The sequence below is a fragment of the Microtus oregoni genome, unplaced genomic scaffold (assembly GCF_018167655.1).
Source record: "Microtus oregoni isolate MIOR12 unplaced genomic scaffold, Mior012 000013F_ref0000133, whole genome shotgun sequence".
NCBI classification, from domain to species: Eukaryota; Metazoa; Chordata; class Mammalia; order Rodentia; family Cricetidae; genus Microtus; species Microtus oregoni.
In genome coordinates this window covers 541,616-550,058 of record NW_024543072.1, presented here as the reverse complement: position 1 = coordinate 550,058, position 8,443 = coordinate 541,616, and the positions used below count along the sequence as shown (strand labels likewise).

General features: G+C 46.0%; 1 pseudogene; it reads right to left on the bottom strand.

Annotated features, from left to right (window-relative positions):
- Positions 1–5,065: 5,065 nt before the first annotated feature.
- LOC121455350 lies at positions 5,066–7,814 on the bottom strand (annotated as a pseudogene).
- Positions 7,815–8,443: the final 629 nt, after the last annotated feature.

Here is an 8,443-nt window from a genome sequence, read left to right as displayed (position 1 = left end):
TCTCCCACAACCCCAACACGCTGATTTTCTTCTACATGAAACCTCTCAAATTAGAAAAGAGGAAATAAATGTAACTGTCTTGTCTCCACACACCTGGGGCCTAGTCTGAGATTGGCTGTTCTTACTCAGGTTGGACCAGGTTGGTTCTGATGTCATCTTCATTCTCCCGGTTGTAGATGAAATGCTAGGGCTCTCAACTGTTACAAAGAAATTTTTCTTTTCTTGTTAAGCTCAGGGGCCTTTCGAAATGTGTTATTGATTGATGATCAACTGGCCTTTGTATCACATCTGGAAAAGGTCCACATGACAGCTCGCTGGAGACAGGAGGTAGAAAATTAGTGGAAGAAAACACTGGGCCATGAGAGGTGTGATATGGAAGTGTCCTGCTCCAAGCTTTACTTGTGTCCAGGAATTAAAATACGGCAGGAGAGAGAGGAGTATTGATTGATAAGGGCAGGGGACAGATAAATCTCTTCTGGGCTCAGCCCATCTAAAACCCAATAAAATTGTACCCAAATTTCTCCTGATCCGTGGCTTCGCTTTGTTTCTACAGCATAATGTAGGCTGTTTAGTCTCCAGGGAAATCTGAGTACAAGGCAGAGTTATTACCCCGGGAAAGAGCATAAGGAAAAAGAAAATCCATTCCCAGAGGCCCCAGCGGCAAGCCTAGCACTTGGGTTCCCTGGCAAAGCTCAAAGCAAGACAAGAAGTACCCAGCCCTTGAGCAACGGGATGAGACCGGGAAATGTGAGTGATGCAGAGACCACGGCATCTCTCTTCATCTCCACGGGGACTTGCGGGAATCACTGCCCCTGACATCAACTGTTTGCTCAGTGGCAGAACCTGTGCCTCTTTGCACAGTGACCACACTCCTCTACCCTCACTTGACACACTACTCACACCCAGGTCCAGATAGATTTGAAAGTGGGGTGTGCCATTAGAAATGTGGGGTTTGAAGGTAGAGGGTGGACTGATGGCCAGTCAGATAGAACAGATCACGGTAGAACAGATCAGGGCAGGCCAGTTAGCAATGCGGGCATGGGCGAGTACAGCTTTTCCCCTTCTAGTAGAAGCAGTTAGAATAAATTTTCCATTATGTAATAAGTATGTTTTTTTTTTTTTTTGCAGATGGCCCCAGGGAATGCAGAGCTGGTCGAATATGGGCGTGGGGGAAGGCAGTGAGGCAGTAAGTTTTGCAGCTGATGTGGTGGATGTAACAGCCTCAGAAGAGGAAGAACAATCTAGCCAGCTCTATGAGAAGTCAAACAAATAAACCATGTTTAGATGGAATTTCACCCTAAGACTGCATACCAGATCTTCTCATTAGACAGGACAAAATGGATCTTGAAAAACTATACAACCCCTTGTACATGGGTTCCCTTACAACCCATGCCATCTGTACTGGTCTTGACAGAACCTCATCTCAACGCAGAAAGCAAGGAGGCCTCTGAAGGTATCACTTGAAGATCATATTCTTTCCACTTGATTATCCACTTAGCCATGGAGAGGTTCACACAGTTGAAGCTCTATCAATGAACTGTTCTGAATAAATGTGGAACACCCATGTCAAAGAAACTCAAAGAAGCAAGATTAGTTGTCCTAGGAAACAAATAGTTCATGGAGTTAGTTCTGCTACCCAGATAACCTCAGACTACTCACAAGGACATGGGACAAACCCAACCCATGGCCAATTGTACTTTGCGGCCTTCCTGGGTTGTTCTTGGCTTGTCACCAGTGGTCCCATTTATTAAGATTCTTTTTAACAAGATTCTTTGTTTACTTATATTTATGTATGTGTGTGTATACCTGCTTGTCTATATGGGCACCAAGTGCAAAAATTATTAACCAATAAAAGCAACACATATACAGAAGGACTTCCCATACCAGGTGCCCTTGAAGGCATTGAATCTTCTGGAACCAGAGTTGTAAGTGGTTGTGAACATGCTATGTGGGTGCTGGGAATTGTACTCTTGTCTTCTTCAAGAGCAAGTGCTCTTAACTGCTCAGTCATTTCTCCAGCCCGTTTACTTTAGTGTGTGTGCATACATGTTTGTGTAGGCCAGGAGCATGACACAGGGGAACAACTTGTGGGAGTTGCCTCTTTCCTTCTTCCACGTCCTGCAGCTTTAACTCAGGTTGTCAGACTTGGCAACAGGTCCTTTACCCACTGAACCATTTCATCATCCCAGGAATCTATAGCTGCTTTTTAAATGTGAATTGTTTATCAATTGGATGTACTATAGATGCTTTTCAGCATGTGACTGGCCTCTTCACCTTATGCCCTCCTTTTTATTTGGGGGGTATATGGAGGGAGGGGTACACATGCTCGTGTATTAGGGGTGCTAGTGCATATCAGATGCCAACCTTGGCTGTCATTCCTTAGGAGCCAACTACTTTGCTTTTTGAGACAGGGTCTCTCTCTGGGACCTGGAGCTTACCAATTGTCTGGCCAGAGAGTCCACCGCCTGACTCTACCTCCTCAGCATGTGCCACCATGCCCAGTTTTTTATGTGGGTACTGGAGGTCAACCTCAGGTCAATATGCTTGTGGGACAGGGACTTACACACTGAACTAGCACCCTGGCCCCACGTCGTGTGTTTTGAGACCACTTTATTGAGCTATGGAGAGATATATCTAATTCACATATTTAAACAGTAGACTTTGATGAATTTGGGTAAAGTATGCACCACATGTGAAGCTGTTGCCAGAATAAGATCAACAAAGGGGTGGCTCCTGAAATGTTTTTATGTCCTTCTGTGAGCACTTTCCGCCTACCTTTTTTGAAAAAACCACTAATTGATTTAATGTCATTATGACCTTTGGCACATTTTCTGTAATCGTATATAAATTGAATTATATAGCACATCCTTTTTGTCTGGGGTTCTTTCACTCAGTATAACTGCTTTCAGATACATTTTTGTTGCATCTGTCAATAGCTCTTTTCATTTGGCATATGGCTGTACCACACTCGGCTCATCCGCTGACATACTGGTTAACCAGTGGATGGTTTCTATTTAAGGCTATGCTAAGCAAAGCTATTGTGTGTCCAGGTACATGTTATTACATGGACAAAAGCTTTTATTTATGTTGAGCACCTAAGAGCGGACTGACTGGATCCATACAGGTATGTTTTTAGGTATGTATATACGTTAACTTTTTAATTTTTTTTTTTACTTTGTACATTTATTTCTGCTTTTTTGAGACAGGATCTCTCTATGTGGCCCTAATTGTCCTGGAATTCACTGTGTAGAGCTAACTGGGCTCAAACTCACAGAAATCAGTCTAATTCTTCCCCCCAAGTGTTGTTTTTTGTTTTTGTTTTTTTAAATCCTTTATGTGTGTTGGTGTTTTGCTCGCCTGACTGGCTGTGCACCTACAGAAACCAGAAGGAGGAGTTAGAGATAGTTGTGAGCCTCCGTGTGTTTTCTGAGAATCAAATCCACATCCTCTGGAATAGCATCTGTTCTCTTAACTGCAGGGTCATTCCTCTAGTCCCCTCCCCTTTTTACTTTTAACAGTTTGACACGGGTTCTTATGCTGTAGATCACACCGGCTTGGGACTCACTCTCTAGCCTGGGCTGACTTTAAATTTACAACAACCCTCCTGCCTCAGCCTCTTAGGATGCTATGCAGGCATGAACCTCCACATCTTGGCTTTATTTTTAAACTTAAAGGAGAATGCTAAACATTTTTTCCAGATTATATCCATCAGAGCTCTCCATGAAGAATAAAACTAATGTAAACAAGTAAGGAATTTATTCCAGGTTTTGGCCCACGTGCTAATAAAACACAGCCACTCCCGGCTGTTTTCCGCAAGCTGGAGAACTAGGAAAGCTTGCTATGTACTTCAAGTCCAAAGACCTGGCTGTCAGGGAAGTCTGTGGTTTCTCAAGATGAATCTAAAGAAGAAGTGAGAAGCAAGAGTGCTGATATCCGTGGGCGGGAAAAGATAGCTCAGCTCAAACAGAGAAACCAGGTGCCCCTTCCTCTGCCTCCTGCTTTTTTCAGGTCCTGAATGGAATGGGTGTGGACCACCCACAGGGGATGAGAGCAGGTCCTCTTTCCTCAAACTACTGACTGAATGTTATTAATGTTAATTTCTTCCATGGACTCCTTAACAGACACAGCCAGAAATATTGTCCTACCTGCTTGCTGGGCCTCCCTTAGCCCAGGCATGTTGACACATGAAACTAGCCCTCCCGGTGGCTGATGCCTGTACAATGCCGGCAGCAGTACAGGAAAACTCCAATGATTGGGGAGGATTTGTTGATGCCCTGCATTACCGCATACGGTGTAAAACAACACTTTCACAGGCTAAGCCTTGCTCTGAGAGACTATCTTATAAACAAACACAGAAGTAGGGTGACTCTATACCTTGGGGGGCATGTAAATGACACCATCATTCCAACACCACCCACGGGGCACTAACTGATAAGCCCTAAAAATAGAAAAAGTGATACCCTATAAATTTATCAAAAATAAACTGGAACTGTAGGAACGTGGGTATATGAAGATCATATCAAGAGAGCCAGGCCCAAGAACGTATTAGACACGTTAAACTGAGGAAAGGGTACTTCACTCCTTCATCTGGGGCCCATGAAAGAGAAGGCACTGAACTCTGCAGTGCCATTGGCACATACCTAGTGTGTATGTCAAAGGACGGATGGCGAGAGAACGCCTGACTGTCCCTGGAGTTTCTGCTCAGCGTGGTCCTGCTGTCGGCACAGACCGCTTGAATTGTCATCCCTCTCTTTGGCGTCCCATCCATCTGAATGGCTGTCTCTCGATCTGCCTGATCCTTCCTCTGAACCAGTACTGCTCTTTGCCTTTAGGGCCTCTATGGTCCAACACCTTGTTCTGGGCTCTCTGTCCTTCACCCTGACTCTACAGCAGTAGTCGGCCCGGTGTTTCCAACAGGCCCGCAGTGACTCTACAGCAGTAGTCGGCCTGGTGTTTCCAACAGGCCCGCAGTGACTCTACAGCAGTAGTCGGCCTGGTGTTTCCAACAGGCCCGCAGTGACTCTACAGCAGTAGTCGGCCTGGTGTTTCCAACAGGCCCGCAGACTTATTCCTGAAGAAGCTCTTGCTTCATCTCCAAGCCAAGGTCGACTCCTTCATCCATGAAATCAACGACCCTACACAAGTCATCCTTGCGGCGGATCTGCCGAGAAGTCAATGCTGGGGCGCCGAGCCTCAGGCCCCCGGGGGGAATGGCACGCCAGTCTCCAGGACAAGTGTTCTTGTTGGCAGTGATGGACACAAGCTCCAACATTTGCTCAGCGGCCCTTGGGTCGCAGGTCCACCAGCACCAGATGGGTGTCAGTGCCACCAGACACCATCAGCCATGGCCTGAGCGTTCCTCAGCACCTATAAGGAGTACTCCCGGAACATGGGGGTGTGGGCCTGCTTGAGGGCCACAGCTACTGCAGCAATGGCATGGTTGTGGCCCCTCCCCACCCCCCCCCGTAAGGATGGGAACTCAGCAAAGTTGATTCGGTCCTCAAAAGTGTAAGGGATCTCTTGGCCAGTCTTGGGGTCTACAGTCCGCACTCCGTGACCTGGCCCCTTGAAGAGTTTTGTGAGTGGTGGTGGTGACGATATCCGCATACTTGAAAGGCGAAGGGATGACCTTGGCAGCCACGAGGCCACTGATGTGAGGGCCCTGTCTGCCAGCAGGTGTGCCTTGACCTCATCGCAAACCTGGGCAGGTAGAGAGACGTGCCTCAGCCTGGGGAAGCCGTCCTTCCCAGTGGGGACTGCTTGCTCTCCAGCCCCTCCAAATATGTGTTGTTTTGTCTTAGTCTCTAGATCAGTTGCTTGTCCTGTGGGTTAGATAAAAGGTTTATTAGAAATCACAGTTTGCTGAACCAGAGTTTCTAGTCTATCACAGCAGGGAAGTAGTGGGGAACAGGAGCTTGAGACAACGGTTCACGTTGCATCTGCAGTCGGGAAGCAGAGAAAGATGACAGTCCTTGATCAACTAGCTTTCCCTATTTTGTTACAGTTCTAGACCTCAGACCATGATGATGCAGTCCACATCAGGTGGATCTTCCTGTCTCATTTAAACTAACTAGACAGTCCTTCCTGAGCGTGTGCAGAGGCTTGTCTCCTAGGTGACTCTAGCTCCCACCAGGCTGACAATCAGCATGAACTGCCGCAGTCTCTTCACAATGACCGATGACTGCAGATCTGTTCAGCAAAGCAGCTCCTTGACTGGTTATTCTGCCTGGTATGTCACAGAGACAGGCAGGCTCTGGCTGGGGCTCGACACGAACGTTTGTCTTTCTGTTCTTTGTAGCTTTGTTTTAAGATTGTCAGCATAGAATCCAGCCATTAATTCTCAGTCACTACTGATTGGCTCAGTTAACGTATTAATCGAGATAACTGTTGAAACAAAATATCGAGCAGTAATGAAATAGACTAGAAGATGTGGGGTACAAGCAGGCGCCGGGTGTGGTGGCTCACATGTGAGAGCCAAAGTTATATTTTAAGTTTTAATTACTGTGCTTTAGAGAGCCATGAAACAAAAATGCCTCTGATCTGAAAGCCCCTTGCCCAGAGACGATCAGTTCCTGAAAGGCTGGAAGCTGTTGTTTATATGTGCTAACAAGCCACGTGTTTTCCACTCCTCTAAACAAGTTTGTTTGACCCATCTGCGCTGGATGTGCTTGATCGGTCACATGTGGGCAAGAGGTTCACAGGCAGAAAAAATATCAGTATGTATGCTTGCCCTGATTGGATGTAAGCTGGAGGTATGTCAGGATGCATGCTTGCCCTGATTGGGTATAAACTGGAGGTACGTCAAGATGCATGCTTGCCCTGATTGGATGTAAGCTGGAGGTACGTCAGGATGTATGCTTACCCTGATTGGATGTAAGCTGGAAGTATGTCAGGATGCTTGCTTGCCCAACTGGACTTGATGAGAAATGCAATGAATTATGGATTTTCCTTCTTAAGCAGCTGCAAATCATGGCTTGGGGCCAGTTCCTAGCAACTTGGGTATAGACCTGGCCAGAGCCCATCCTCCTGGCCAGTCTGTAGTTATAACTTATTTCAAACTTGACTTTAAACTGTACCCGTGGTCTTACACTCAGTTGGTGGGATTTACACACACCTGTAATCCCAGCACTTTGGAGGCTAAGGCAAGAGTATGACCCTGAACTCCAGAACAGCCTGAAACTGGTTGCTAGAGATTGATGCAATCGCAGGGCTGCCTTGCAGCAGGCGTCACGTGAGACCATCCCAACTGGGCGGAACCAACAGGGCTTACCAAGACAACCACAATGTGTCGTCGCTGCACTGTGATGGCGTCTCAACCTTGCAAAGTCTCATGTTCCCATCATTGCACTGGACACCATGCCAATCTGAAAACCTCACATAAGAACAGAAGAGGGGACTAAATGCTATGCTCGGAAAAGTTCCAACCGACTGACTCCTTGAGTATCCAATATCCCCGTACAGACCTTAGCTCATGAGAAAGGCCTTCCTTCCATTAAAAATTATACATAAAACAAGATATCCAAAGCCCCAGCAATGAGAGTCTTTGAGAAACACATAAGTACCTCTTGAGTTTATGTTTTCACTCTAATAAGATGTAATTCCAGTTCCTTACTTTGTCATGTCTCTGAGTTCTTTCCTTGATGGCAATAAGAACCTAGAAACAGGGGGAAGGGACTGGGTGGAAAGGACAGAGGGAAACTGAGATCCAGATGTAATATATGAGAATAATAATAATAGAACTGGAAACAAATAGGTAGAGGCTTTGCCCCTGACTACTACGACAAGCAATAGAACTTCTTACCTCCAACATACATGGCCGAGGAAATGAAAGCATCTGCCATAGGCTTCTGAATTGACAGAGAAATTTTACAGAATTTCATAATACACACCTGTAATCCCAGCACTTTGGGGGCTAAGGCAAAAGTTTGACCCTGAACTCCAGGTCAGCCTGAAACTGGTTGTTAGAGAAAGGTATTTATTCTGCACGCAAATACAGGGACACAAGCTACAGCATTATTGTCCAGCCAACAAATTCTGAAAAAAAAAGATGACCAAATAAAATTATGTTCTTTAAGGTAATTTTCATGGGATTGGAAAGAGATGGCTCTGCAATTGAGATCATTGGCTGCTGTTCCAGGGGACCTTGGTTTGATTTCCAGCACCTAAGTGGAGACTCACAAATATCTGTCCCTCTAGTTCCAGGGGATCTGAGGTCCTCTCCTGACCTCCATGGACACTGCGTAGTGTACAGATATAGATGCAGACAAACACACATAAACTAATAAAATGTTCTTGAAAGATAATTTACTTAGTGTTATGGTAATAACAAAATGCTGCAGGTCCCCAAGTGGTGGCAGTGGGCAGCGAGCATGAAGGCAGCTGGTCCCAGTCAGGGAGCCACATGGAGCATGAGAGACAGAGACATGGATAGGCATGCCATACA